This window comes from Benincasa hispida, chromosome 8 (assembly GCF_009727055.1).
Source record: "Benincasa hispida cultivar B227 chromosome 8, ASM972705v1, whole genome shotgun sequence".
NCBI classification, from domain to species: domain Eukaryota; kingdom Viridiplantae; phylum Streptophyta; class Magnoliopsida; order Cucurbitales; family Cucurbitaceae; genus Benincasa; species Benincasa hispida.
Window position 1 is genome coordinate 27,206,581 of NC_052356.1, and position 14,309 is coordinate 27,220,889.

At 31.9% G+C, this 14,309-nt stretch overlaps 1 long non-coding RNA gene across 1 annotated transcript; it reads left to right on the forward strand.

Moving 5' to 3' along the window:
• The first annotated feature begins 10,721 nt into the window (after positions 1-10,721).
• On the forward strand, positions 10,722-11,189 carry LOC120082588. The gene is made up of 3 exons (XR_005483226.1): positions 10,722-10,750; positions 10,844-10,915; positions 10,997-11,189. It is a non-coding gene; the product is annotated as an uncharacterized LOC120082588 (long non-coding RNA).
• Positions 11,190-14,309: the final 3,120 nt, after the last annotated feature.

Genomic DNA, 14,309 nt, shown 5'->3' on the forward strand with positions numbered 1-14,309 from the left:
AAATAAAACTAACACTCTAAATTAAGATCAATCAAATCTCTTCTATATTAAAATAAATAAAAACACAATTCCCTGGCAACGACACCATAAATTGATACGCACAAGTGCACACGTCCAATTGTAATATAGTAAAATGGTCAAGAGACCGAGTATCGTTCTCTGGAAAAATTATTCTTTTAGCTATTCAGAGATCCTTCCAATTTTATTTAGAGGACTGGGGTATGATGAGAATTTGATTAATCTCATCCTAAAAATCAGATAAAAGATAACACTATGGGGAGAACAAACAAAGACACGTCCTAGGATCATGGTCTCATTGATGGATTAACTAGATTGTTTGTTTCTGCCTTAAATTGATTTTATGCAAATGATAGATCTAAGAGTCTTTAATTTAGGTTTCCTCTTTCGAGCTCTATCCTATCTAACACTTAATTATCAACCCACTTTCATGCAATTGATTAATCAAGCGCAACATTAAGATTCTCTATTTTTTTTAATCTTTATTAATCTTCTATCTTTTTTGTGCACATTTAATTAATAATTTAACATGCTAGATATAACCCAATGCCCTCTTTTTCAAACAAAACACCAAGTAATTATCGTCTAAACAATGACCAATTGTTTGAAGCAATGAACATAAACATGCTAAAAGAATATATGCAATCAATCAATTCCAAGAAAAAACCAACATAGTCTAAACAATCCAACAACAAAAACCATAAACCCTAGCATAAAAAATCAGTCACTCATGGGTACAACATAAATTTAGACCATTTTCAGTGTATCCAAACTAAAAAAAAAAAAACTGAGAAATAAAAAGGGAAGAAGATGCAAGCAAGATTCTTGATTATCGTCCTCAAATTCAGAATTACAACCCAACGATCTCTTCAAATCTTCACTCATTTGAAGCTCCACAATGTTGTCTTTTCCTAGAACTCAGCCCTCGGTGGAGGCCTTAACAAAGTTTAATAAAAACCCCAAAAACAACCTCCTCTAAAAGATGACAAAAATGAACTTAAGTAAGTAGGCTTTGTCGCAGCGTTGTGACACTATAAGTGAGCGTTGTGACACTCTTTAAAAATTTCTTTGGATGTTCTCGAGTTTCCTTGACGATAGTCAAAGGTTTTTAATGACACCCTAAAGATGAGGGATGGCAAAAAATATGCACAAAAAACCTCTAGAAAAAATGCATCATTTTACCCTTGCTCCATAGTTTTTAGCCCTCTTTTGACTTATTCTTTGCTCTAGGTCAAATTTTTACGGTTCTAAGGGATATTTTGGTCTTTTTACTCCAAATTTGGTTCGTTCTATTCCAAGTGCTTGTTTCCTACAAAAAAGATAAATATAGCAATAAAAAACTCTTATATGAAACAAAACTAACAAAAATCTAAGCTTAAAAACACACTTTTGTGGTGTGTTTCATGGACATACATGTGAATCATGTTTAAGTAATAATCTAAAGGATCTATAGTATATGGATAAAGGTTGTGAGCCTTATCTTAGTAATACTATGGATATAACCCACTTTGTAATAATTACAAATGATATGATCTAAATCGTTCATTTGGAGACATGCGAGTGAAAGTATCCTATATAATGAGGTTGTATAAGACCACACTGCGAAATACTTAATCTCTCTTTGTAACATCATTGACTGAAAAGATTAATATTTCATAGGATAACTATGTGTAACTCGATCTCAATCTTGAGTGAGTGAACTTCTGCATGTGAGGGTTTGTCTTTTAATGTCTATGGGTGAGAGTGGCCTGAGTCACCGACTCAATAAGCCTACCATTTTGAGGAAGATACCGAGTGTGGAGCTAGGAACATAACTACACAAGATTACATTCACTCCTTCTCACCTTTGAAATTAGTTGATGAGATGTTCTCTTAAGTGCTGATTCTGAGTCTTGAACAATGGGTATCCACCCTCTCACTGACCCGAGAGGGACTTGGTTTATAGTAGGACCATAAACAGATTGTTCATTAGAAGGATCGATGGTACTTAAGGAGAAAGAGGTAATACAAGGTACAACGAATATTTGATCTAGCTATTATTACGAACGACTCATGAAGGATCGACTTACGTGCAATTGTTTGACTTATGGATGAAAAATATTTTACAATGTGAAGAGTGCAGCTGTGAGTCTTTAGTGGAGTGACCCACATTTAATAAATGTTGATTAATGTAATTAAAGAGTTTAATTAGTTAATATCGGATCATTGGAGCTTTTAAGGTACCCCACTAGCTCACAACGAGTAAATAAAGACCAATAGTTTTGTAAGAATTGGAATTGTTCAAATTAAATGAGGGAATAGTATTAATTGTACATGATACAATTAATATAATATATATAGATACATTATAATATAAAGTTAATTTTGAATAAGATTCAAAATTAAACTTTATAACAAAAGGAGATTTATTATATTCAGATAAGATTCAAATAATTATTTATGTGAATTGGATTCATATTAAAATAATATGAATTAGATTCATATTAAAACTATAAAATAAAGTTTAATATGAATGAGATTATATTAAAACTATAGGTTATGAGAGAGATATGCACTTGAATATGATTCAAGTACATTTAATTAAATATGAGATGTTTAATTGAAAATCAATCAATTAATTAATTTTATTATTTGATTATTATTTAATTTAGTTTAAATTAAATAAAGGATATGGATTGTTTTAATAACTCTCCACTTTATATATGGAGGAAAGGGGGTGATTTTTCTCTACTAGGAAGTTAGTTCTTAAAGAAAAAAAGTTTTTTTTTTTTTTCTTTTCTTTTCAATGTTCTCCCTTTACTTTATCTAAATTTGGATTTTATAGAGAAATTGGTTCTCTATAGAAGCTCTCCAAAAAAAAAAAAAAAAAAAAAAAAAAAAATTCTCTCTTACAAAAGGAGGTTCCCACAAACCCGTCCTTGCCAGGAGAATAGTAGGGATGACTCTTTTGGTGGCGTCTCCACTAATGTATGTGATGATTTGTTCATTTAGGGAAAGGAAATCTTGGAAAAATAATTGTTGGAAATTGAAGATGGTCTTCAAAGGTGAGTTCTTTCTTCTCTACTATAATTGTATTCTCTACTATAATTGTATTAACATGCTTAGCCTACTGCAGTATGAATGTATGTATATATATCTTCACTTCTGTGTTTTGAATTCCTAAAACCAAATCGAAAGCAAAGCAATCATTTGCTTCCACTGTGTGATTTGATCCTTTCACAAACAATGGGGCCCCATCCTCTCATTTTCCGAAGAGGGACTTGGTTTATAATTGGATCATAAACAAATTGTTTATTAGAAGATCATTGGTATTTAAGGACATAAAGATAATTATAGGGGTGAAATGAACTTTTGACCTAGCTGTAATTTCGAACAACTCATGAAGGATTGACTTATGTGCAATGATCAAGCATCTACACACTTCAAAGAAAGAAATATATCAACTAAGATGTCTTAATTTTCGATCAACCCTAAACTTGTATCCTTTTACCTAGGAGCACTAGCTTTCACACACTCACTGCAGGGAACAATACCTAGTCAATACCTAGATGTCCTAACTAGTCATAGTAAAGGTAGCTTTTTTTACTCCATCCATGTATACACATTATAAGTTTATACAATTCATAAAAATATATTTCTTTTAGAATACTTATTAATGAGTGTCCACTGTTTTTCAGAGGCAAAAAATTATATTCTTTCCTTTCATTTTAGTCTAACATTACAAAACTATCATGTATCTCAACTCTCTAACCAGTGGGACCTTTCAAAGTGACAACCAAATATACTCAACTTAATCCTTCTTTTAGTTAAAAATTCTAAATTAAAGTATCTACCTGCAAGAGACTCAAAGAGGGAATAAATAGATCATCACTCAAAAGAATGCTATCCTATTTCCATAATAAGTCATCCAACATGCATATTCAAGTTTCATCATTGACAATCAACATTAAAAGAACACAACAAAGAACTCTCATCATCTTCTCAAATCTCCAATCGAAAAAATTATAAATTTTCTCCATATTTTCAAATCATCAAATTAACATGCATATCAACGATAAAACCTAATTAGCATGCATAGTAGGATAATAAAATACATTAAAGTACGAATGACACCTCCCACCCCAAACTTAGAATGATGCATTGTCCTCAATGCATGAATGAATAGAATATAGCATAAAGATACAACTTTGCGAGTATGCATGAGTCCACCAAACAAATGGGCAGAATGAGTACTTTTTGTTTCAAAAGTGCAAGAGAGACTAAGAAAATATTAGAACTGTTATCGTAGTCAACCTAAAACATAAAAAATGAAATAACTGGAATAACAATAAGCAAGTAAAACTTGGGTTGCCTACCAAGAAGCGCTAGATTTAACGTCTGAAGCTTGACAAGGTAGATTTTTATCAAGGCATATAAAAATTCTCTCATTTTTCAAGACCCTTTTTGCTTAAATCAATATAATCTACTAAGTCTAGTAGACTTTCCCTTTCTTTATGGGCACCTGACAACAAAAAAAAATATTTTTGTTTTTCATATAAGGAAAGTAAAAAGAAGAATATTCAAAAATAGAAAATTCAGAAAAGTATTTACAAGGCTCATAGAAAATAGAGAAGGAAATATCAATAATATGAGGACTTTCTAGGGATGGAAAGTCAATCTTTTTGGCTTAACTTCCATCACACGAATGTCTTCCTTAACATTAGGCACAATTTCTTCCTCAATCTCACAAACTTCTTCCTTGGTTGACTCAAACTCGTCCAACTCATCCTCACCATCGGAGTACACAACTCTAGATCTCCCTACCTCGGGCATCAAAAGTATTATCTTCACTTAAGGCTTTGAGGGAATCAACTATCGGACTAACTTGATTAACAATACAGTTTATGGTGGCCTCATTCTTTATCACTTGAGCTCCTATTCTATTCACATGATCTTTTAATTTATCCAACGTCTCTCTCTTCTCTCTAATAAACCTCTCCACCTTAAGCTCTAAAGTATACTCTCTTAACACATCTTCTAGGGAAGCTTTCTCCTTTAATGGGGTTGGATTGTAACTCTCATACTCATAAGGAGGATAACTCAATGCGTAAGAGTTATGATTTAAAGGTGATGGTGTGGTTGGTCCTAAGTTGGGTAGAAATACCCTATAAGGCACTCAAAATTATAATAAGTCAGGATTTGTAAACACCACAATCAATCAGTCAAGAAAAGATTCAAAAGCAAAAACCAAATAAAAACAAGAAAATAATAATTAAAAAAAAATAAATGTACACCCTAAATTAAGATTAGTAAAATCTCATAAATATTAAAAGAAAATCAAAAGCCAATTCTCCAACGACGCTAAAAACTTGGTATGATACAAGCATACATGGTCAAATTATAGTAACTAAAACGATATGAAAGGTTGAATATTGTCCTTAAGGAATCAAATGGTAATCTTTTAGCTATTTTAGAGATCATTTCAATATTATTTAGGAGACCTACTTGGATAGATAAAAATTAAAGTAATATAAGAAAGTAATAGAAGTGATCAAATATGAAGATTATCAACAAAGAGACATTTTATTTTATTCGATCAACCAGTAACCACAAGACGATTCCTCTCTAAGTTTTTCCTCTTTTTCTCTTATTGTGTCAGTTTTATGATTGGGAGCATGTTCCCATCAATCATGAAGCTGATAGCCGACTAAGGTACTCGTTTTAGCTTGAGTTCTTAGGATTTCCCTTTTTTCATGTAAACTTATGAGAATTTGAATTGGTTATTATTTGTTTGTTGATTTCTATTATGGATTTATAGACTTTGAGTTATTATCTTGCAATTTGTATGATAAACTTGTTATGGACATGAAATCGATAGCTAGGGATTGAATTATAATATATGATATGTAATTATTTTTTCATCCAAAAGTAGCAAAGGGATAGGTTAACTTGTGAACAGTTGTCCATGACAGTGAATATTGCTCTAATAAACCTATGAAGAAATCATTTGAATAGTTAATCATTGCTTTTCCTTTTAGATATTCAACTTAACTTTGACCTAGACCTGAATGTTATTAGGCCAATTGGATTTGTATGCTTTTTATCTATTCAACTTGGGCTAATTAAATATTTAGGTCAATTAATTAGCTTTTCTAATTAATTAGGTTAAGTGCAAACAAATGATTGAAACCAAATAAAGAGAATTCTATGATCTAAGTAAACTAAATTGGGAAAATCCAAATGAAACTCAAGCTAGGAATTTTTCTTGTTGTTATCACAACTTGTTCCCTTTATTTTTATGCAATTTAATTTACTTGCAAACAACTTATCTCAAAACCTGCCCTCGTTATCTCGAGGTGTAAGAAATTTATTAAATACGCCAGTTTCCTAAATTTTTTCATCAAAAGAAAATCAAATCAAATGACGATTAAATGCTTCTGCTAGAGATTCAACCCCTTCACAAATTACCTATACTACTAAGTAAAACAAGTAACAAGATTGGGTTGATCCGTAGGAAAACTTGAATATAATTTTGAGGAATTCTAGCTAAAGCAGTAACTGATTGGGGGGGGGGGTGGGTGTGGTATGAGAATTAAAGTGAAGAAAATAAAGTGGGGGAAAGTAAAAGTGAAAGAAATATAAAAGAGGCCTACCCTCAGCTACGATGACCCAATTGCTCGATTGATAATAGGATTTCTATAAATTATTTCTCATGAATGAATGTGTTTAATGTTGGGATGTATGCACTACAATCTCGTAGTTCATAAGTTATTTGAAATAATCATTGATTATTTTATATATGCAATTATCCATTGGGGAAAGATCCAAAGTTAATTTATGTAACTTGAATAGTATGTGGTAGACATACAGGTGGATCATGTTCAAGTAATAACCTAAATGGTCTGTAGTATATGGATAAGGTTGGGTGCCTTATTCTGGTGACATTACGGATACGGTCTCCTTTGTAAATGTTGCAAGTGTTGTAAATGTTACAAACGATTTGATCCAAATCGTTCATGTGGAAATATGTGAGCAAGGACATCCTATACAAAGAGTTTGTATAAGACCGGACCGCAAAATGATTAATCTCTCTTTATAATACCGTTGATTGAAGAGATTAACATTTCATAAGATGACCATAGGTAACTCGACCTCAATCATGAGTGAGTTATAAACTCCTTTCTATGAGGGCAGTCCTTTGATTTATATGGGTGAGAGTGGTTCTACTCATCGACTCAATAAGCCTACCATTTTGGGGATTTATATGAGTAGGGAGCTGGGAACATAGCTACACAAGATGGAATACGCTCCTTCCTGTCTTTAGGATAAGTAGATGAATTGCTCCCTTAAGTACTGACTCTGGTTCTTGAACAATAGGGTCCCTCTCTCCCATTGGCCTAAGATGGTTTTGTTTATGGTAGGACCAAAACATGTTGTTCATTAGAGGATCAGTGGTACTTAAGGAGAAAGCGGTAACTACAGGGGTAAAATGGTAATTTGACTCAGTTATAGTTTCGAGCAATTCGTGACCGGTTGACTTACTGGTAATTGGTTATATCCATGGACACATAAATATTTTACAGTGTGAAGAGTACAGTTGTAGATATTTAGTGGAATGACCAACATCTGATGAATGTCGATTCATTTAATTAAAGAGCTTAATTAATTAATCGGGTATCATTAGAGATTCTAATCTATAGATTAATTAAGTCCCCTTACTGGCCCAAGGATAAAACAAGAATCCTTTAGTTTTGACTTAATTTGAATTGATCAAATTAAATTAAGGAATATAAATGAATTATATGAGATGCAATTATTATAATGTACATAGATACATTATAATCGAAAGTTAATTTTGAATAAGATTCAAAACTAAAATTTATATTATAGAGAGAGATATATTTGAATAAGATTCAAATATTAATTATATGAATGAGATTCATATAAAATTATAGATTAAAACTAATATGAATGAGATTCATAGTAAAACTAGATTATGAGAGATGATTATATTTGAATATGATTAGAATATGATTTTAGTTAAATATGTGATATTTAATTTAATGATTAATTAAATATCAATTATTATTACTATTATTTATTTAGTTATGTATTAAATTAGATTTAATATAGATTAAATAAATAAGTTAAATAAGATAACTCCCATGGGGAATTATCTAATGAGTTAGTGGAGGGGAACTATAACCCCTCCTCCAATTAACTTTTTTTTTTTTTTTTTTTTTAATTGTGAATTTTGAAGAGATGTGAGATAAGGATGATTGATCATTCCAAGAATGCTCTTAATACTTATAAGAAATCACTCTCTATTAAAAATATTTTACAGAAAAATTCTTATGTAAAATCCATCTTCTCTTCTCCAAAAGTTGGATCCCACCATCTGCTTCTTGCTAGAGAATAGCAAGGTGACACTAGTGGTAGTATCCCTTAAGTTGGTTCTTGATCGAGGAATTGGTTTGGAGTTTATGAGACGTCGTACTGAAAGGATTTTCGTTGAAGACGGTCTTTAAAGATAAGATTACTTTCCCTTTTAAAAGCATGCTTAATTAGAATGTGTTTATCCTTCTACGCGTCTTTCTATAAGTTCGAAACATAAATTAAAAACACACACATTTCACACGCTTTTGCTGTGGGATTCGTCTTTTCATTTAGCTCACTTGCTCAGATAGCCAAGACAAGCATCCTAATTGATTAATTAATTTCTTAATTAAACTAGATGCTCGATTGACTGGGTTCGACATCGACCATAAGTATCAAACATCCACATTAAGTTTATGGGATTAACTAAGAAAACTAATAACCTGGTAGCCTAAGTCACTAATCGTTACATCCTTGAATATCCAATCATGCAATGCTATAAAAAAGTTGTTCTAAACAACCTACATTTCACGAACAAGCATGCTTGCAAATCTTTAGCCTAACAAAGAATACATGGTGGATGACCAATCCAATCATACATTCTAAGCATAGAAGTTAAAATACATAAAAAAAAAAAAAAAAAGAAAAGGCCACAAGCATTTCAATAAGAAATCAAAGATTAAGCATAAATTCTAGAGGTTTCAGTTAGCCCTAAGCTACCAAACTCACCTTAACGATAAATCCGGTCCAATATTGAAGATACAATTATAAAATTCACCCAAGAACTAAGAAAATTAGAGGATGGGCAAGAGGAGAGAAGAGAATTAGATTAGGGGCTGAAACCCCATATTAGAATTCACCTAAAATTGAAAAATGTGTTTTTATACCCAGTCGCAGCGTTGCTGCGCTAAAGGCAATGTCACGCGACTCTGCATAAGTTCATCAAGGTGAAATTGTTGTGGCGTCACGATATTGTACCCTTTTGCAGCCTTTTGTGAAGGATGACGTGTCACAACGTCGCGTTCTCTAGGGGCCTTTTCATCCTTTTTACGCTCTTTCTCATTCACTTAATTTGATTGCTTCGTTAAGGCTCTGAATCGATATGCTTTCTTCCTAATGCTCAATTCCACCTCCTAGGTACTTGGTAACTTTAAATTCATAGAATTAACATATATAATAATCCCAAGTTTAGCTGAGTGAGTAATACATTTCAGGTGCTATCAGTACCACAAGTTTATTTGGTTGGTTAGAACCCTTGGCAAGTTCCCTTCATCGAATGTTCATGGATTTTTTTTTAGTAACATTATGTTTTTAGTTGAAATTATGTTTAAGAAACAATAAAATATATTTCATTAAAAATGGTTTCAAAATAATGAGAAAGAATGTTCTTTTGTATGATTATAGCTACTCAGATTTATGTCAAAGCGATTTTTAATCTACTTGATCTTCTACTAATGTGAGCACCCAAAACACTTTGTGAATGTGTTTCTTGGTGTAAACGATATGATATTTTTTTGATGCACCACTAGAATGTGTTTTTATGGTGTAAATGTAGTCCTACATGCACGTATGGAACATGATTAGTTTGATATGCGTATTGACATCACTCTATGCAAAAATTACTATGTGTGGGGGTACAAGTACAGTGATAGTTTCCACAAACTTATGTATTAATATTATCAAGGATTATTTTGTGATATCTTAAAATTATAAAGTAATTTTACAATTTAATTATCTTCAGTTAATTGAAAATTTTGTTTTTGAATTTTTTAAGTTGGAATTTAATTTGGGTGGAGGGAAAATTACAATTTAAATTTAGTTGATAAAGGATTTTGAAGACTTGAATTTAAGTTAAATTTTGGAATTTGTTTGATCGACAAATTTAAGGAGATTTATTAAGGAAAAGGAAAGGAGAATATCTATATCTATATTTATATATATTTATTAGGAGTTAGGGTTAAAGGAAATAATATGCATATATATTTAAATTAGGCTCATCGAGAAATGTGCCAAAGAAAAAAATTTCATCTTCTTCTTCCCTTCAGCCACACGACCCCTCCCTCGATTCCTTCCTCTCCATCGCTCTGCATCATCACTGACAATCTTCAGCGCTACCAAAATCGTCGCCGTTTGCGAGCCCAACCGTACGACGAGTCGTTCGTTTCCTCCAGTCACTCGTCGTCGTCGTCGTCGATTCTTCTCTCTCTCTCTGTCCGCTGCTTAGACCATCGAGCTGTCGTCGAAGCGTCACTCGTCCACGCATGGGTAGCTGATGCTCAGATCGCAACGTCGTTGAACTCGAGCCAGCCGCCGTTCGTTCGCTTAGTCGCACCATCACCCACAGCTGCATCGGATCTGCTCGTCGGTGTAGTTTTGGGTAAGTTTTTGGGTTTTTGGTGTTGTTCTTAGTTGGTTCTTGAACACCCATTATGCATTGCGTTTAAAAACATTTTTCTCTTGACATTTGAAGGATAATTTGAAGTTTTTGGAGATAATTATGTCGCTATCCAACAACATTGTGGTGTTTTTCGGCAACGTTTGGGTAAGTAATTGGGGGAGTTTTGGGGTGAATTTTGGATTGGAAGTGTCGGTAGGGACTAATATTAAATTGTTGTGGGTTTAGGTTGATTCTTGGTGTTACTTGGGATGTTGGGATGAAGAGCTTGTTTGCTTGAATTAAATATTATATCTAAATTTGAGGTAACTTATTTACTACCTATTCACCCTCGAACCCTAGATTGATGTTAAGATTGCGAATAAGCTAATTGCTTTTTTCTTTTATGGCGGAATGTTTTGCTATGATAGACTAATGAATGGAAATCCTTGAGATACGTTACTATGATTATATTAATAAAGTTTACATTTTGTATATTGTATGTTGCATGTTAGACTTGAATGGATTAAAATACTCTGAAGCAGAAGAAGATAAATGCATAATGTCTTGATTTCATTTTACGAAACACAAAACTCAGACGGATGGAAACTACAATAAACATAATTAGCTAAGCTTGCATATCTGCTTTAAATACGGAGAGGAAAAGGGATCGAGAAACTCACCCTTGAAGAACAAAAATCTTCATATTTCCTCTCCATAGCACAACACAAACGATTGTTCACTCGAACGGATCAATTTCGAACACAACACTTGAACATAACCAAAAAGACACCACTGCAAGAGAGTCCGAGTTATTCTCAATGATGAGAATCAATAGAGAGGTGCGGGCTTCTATTTCTTAATTTTGGTGTGGTTGGGAAGTTGAGAGAGTTTTTCTGAGAGAGCATAAACATAGAGAGACCTTGAAGTGGATGAAGGAGATGATGCAAAATTGTAACTTCCTTAGAAACTTCTCCTCTATGTTTCACGTATTTGAGAGAAAAGAGGAGTTGAGGGAAGTTTATATATATATATATATCATATTAAATTATATGTTATATCACATATAACATATAACCTAGGATTCATATTATATCATATATAATATTAACTCATAGTTTATTATTCTCTCATTTAACCTATAGTATTAATATGAATCATATTCGTATTAATTCTAACCTACAATTTTTATATGAATCATATTCATATAATTAATATTTGAATCATATTCAAGTATTTATTTCTCTCATTAAAACTTTATATTATAATGTATCATATACATTATATTAATTGTATCTTATACAATTAATTCCCTTTAATTAATTTGAACAATTCAAATTAATCCAAAAGTAATTTAATTCTTGTTAATCTCTATTGAGCTAACAAGGGGATCTTATGGACCTATAGATTAAAGCTCTAATGATACTTGATTAATTAATTAAACTCTTTAATTAAATTAATCAACCTTTATTAATTGTCAGTCGCTCCATTAAAGAGTTACAACTACACCCTTGGCACTATAGATATATTTCTGTGTCCATTGGATATAACCAATCAAATAATATGTTCACCCTTCACAAACTATTCATAAGTACAGCTGGGTCAAAACTACCGTTTTATCCCTATAGTTACATCTAACTCTTTAAGTACCACTAATCCCTCTAATGAACAATTTCTCAAAATCCAACTATAACTTAACCCAAGACCTGGAATTAGCCTTTAAGGGAGAAATTTATCTAATTAATTAACAATTGGGAATGAGCGAATTCCTTCTTGTGTAGCTGTATTCCCAGCTTCTCAATTAAACAAATCCCCAAAATAGTAGACATATTAAGTTGGCAAAAAATGGCCACTTTCACCCATGCAGATCAAAGGACTGCTCTTACAGGTAGGATTTCACAACTCACCCAGGATTAAGGTTAAGTCACCTATATCATCTTGGTGACATGTAAGTCTTTTCTAGCAACGGTGTTATAAAGTGAGACTTTCATTTTGTCTTGTAACAATTACAAAGTGGGTCGAATTCATAGTGTCACTAGAATAAGGTACTCAGCCTTATCCATCTACTACAGATCGTTCAGGTTATCACTTAAACATGATCCACCTGTATGTCTCCACATACATGTTTAAGCTTCATCAAATAAAATAATCTTGGATTAATAGTGTCACTAGGATAATCTTGAATCTTAGTTTATTGGTTTTGAGTTAATGCAACTAAATGTCAAATAAAATATAACTTATTTTATTAGATAAATAACATGTTTATACAAATACAATTTACAAAATTACAAAATCACGAGATTTAGGGCATCAACCTTAACAATCTCCCACTTGTTCTAAAGCTAGTGGGGTATACAAAATACAAAGTAAATTACAAGGTACAATACACAAAACAATAAACTAAGGAATACATTATGTGCCTAGTAAAATCTTCCACTTGCCTTAGACTAGATGTGACATGTCTCGTAGACCCAGACTCTCTAGACGGCCTTCAAACACTTTACCATGAGAGCCTTCATAAATGGATTAGCAACATTGTGCTTCGAAGCGATCTTTTTTATGATCACATTTTTAGGTAACCTATAAATAGGCATAGTTTATTTATAATCTTTAGGATCGTAGAAGTAATCCTCTCTCGTTCCCTTGAGGTAACTTATAAATAGGCATAGTTTTGAACAAGGTTCTAATTTCTTAGGATAAGCTTTGCACGTGTGTTAGGTTATAGAGTTGGAAAAAAGGCAACGGAAGAAAAAAAAATTATTAAGCATTCTAATTCATTAATTTTGGCTTTGAATTAAGCGTGCTCATAAACTAACAAGAGGGTTTCATATCATACCTTTGAAGAAACACTTTAACCTTAAATCTCAGCTGCAATCTTCTTCAATTCATCTTCTGAATCACCACAAAACCTTCCCTAATATCCTCTAGGTGCCTTAGATTGATTTGTGGGACTCGAAATAAGCTTGGATTAAGGGAAAATTGAGAGGAGGCTTTCTGGTTTTTGGCAGAATGAAGAACCCGTTTTCACTCTGAATTTTCAACAAAATTTCAACCTTCGCATGCCCATTTCCACACAGATTCTTCAGTATATATTGCAAGATCATCATGCAAGAACAATTGCTGCATGAATTGTAGCTCATGCTTGAAAGATTGACTGAATTTGGAAACTAGAAAGTCAGTAACCTTCTTGGTTGGAAAGTGGAAAAATCCCACTTTTGGGATTTTTCTATTTTTCATTTTTTTTCAATTTTTTATTTTCAAAATTAATTTTCTTTTCAAAAATGAAAATTTATTAATTTTACAAAATTAATTCAATAATTAATTTATCTAATAAAACTAATAATAAATAATTAATTAAACAATAATTAATTCTAATTAAATTAATATCGAATATTAAATTAATTTATCACCCAGTTCACTATCATGAACCTCTATTCATGAATTTAATATTTAAATCATATTTAAATATTAATTGATTCTCCAATTTTGTTTAATTCTAAAATTAAACGTGTAATTATATCACATATAATTACTGATTCTCTTAATTCTGATTTGATCGTTT